Below are 727 nucleotides of genomic sequence, written 5' to 3'. Positions count from 1 at the left end.
GCCTAAAACCCTCCGCCCCGCCCAGCTCCCCACCCCATTGGCTCCCCTCTCCGAAGGGGCGGGGTCCCGTGGCCGCCCCGCCCCCTCCCAGGTCCCGAGACTTTCGCCCAGGTGACCTTGGAGGAAATTCCAGCTGCCTTGTTGTTCCACTGCAGGGCGGGGAGCCCGTGATGACACGCCGGGCAGGATGCACCCAGCCTCGGGCCGTCCCGGAGTTGCCAGCCAGGCTGGGCCACACACTCCCGGGCGCCCGCCCCCCCACCGTCTCATGCCAGCAGCTGAGCTGTCCTGGACTTCATCCTGGTCTGATGCCCAAACCAGCATTGGGCTGCCTTTGCATTCTCCACTGGATGAGGAGGATCTTGGTTTATAGCACTTAGAATTAGAATTATTTTATTGGCCAAGTGTGATTGGACACACAAGGAATTTGTCTTTGGTGCAGATGCTCTCAGGGTGCATAAAATAAAATATACATTTGTCAAGAATCAGAGCAGAGTAGAATAGAATAGAATAGAAAAGAAAAGAGAATAGGATAGGATAGGATAGAATAGGATAGAATAGAATAGAATTATTGGCCAAGTGTGATTGGACACACAAGGAATTTGTCTTTGGTGCAGATGCTCTCAGTTTACATTTAAAAATGCATTTGTCAAGAATCAGAGTAGAGTAGATTAGAATAGAATGGAATGGAATAGAATTCAATTCTTTATTGGCCAGGTGTGATTGG

This window comes from Erythrolamprus reginae, chromosome 9 (assembly GCF_031021105.1).
Source record: "Erythrolamprus reginae isolate rEryReg1 chromosome 9, rEryReg1.hap1, whole genome shotgun sequence".
NCBI classification, from domain to species: Eukaryota; Metazoa; Chordata; class Lepidosauria; order Squamata; family Dipsadidae; genus Erythrolamprus; species Erythrolamprus reginae.
The sequence above is the reverse complement of the archived record's forward strand: the minus strand, read 5'-3'. Positions refer to the sequence as shown.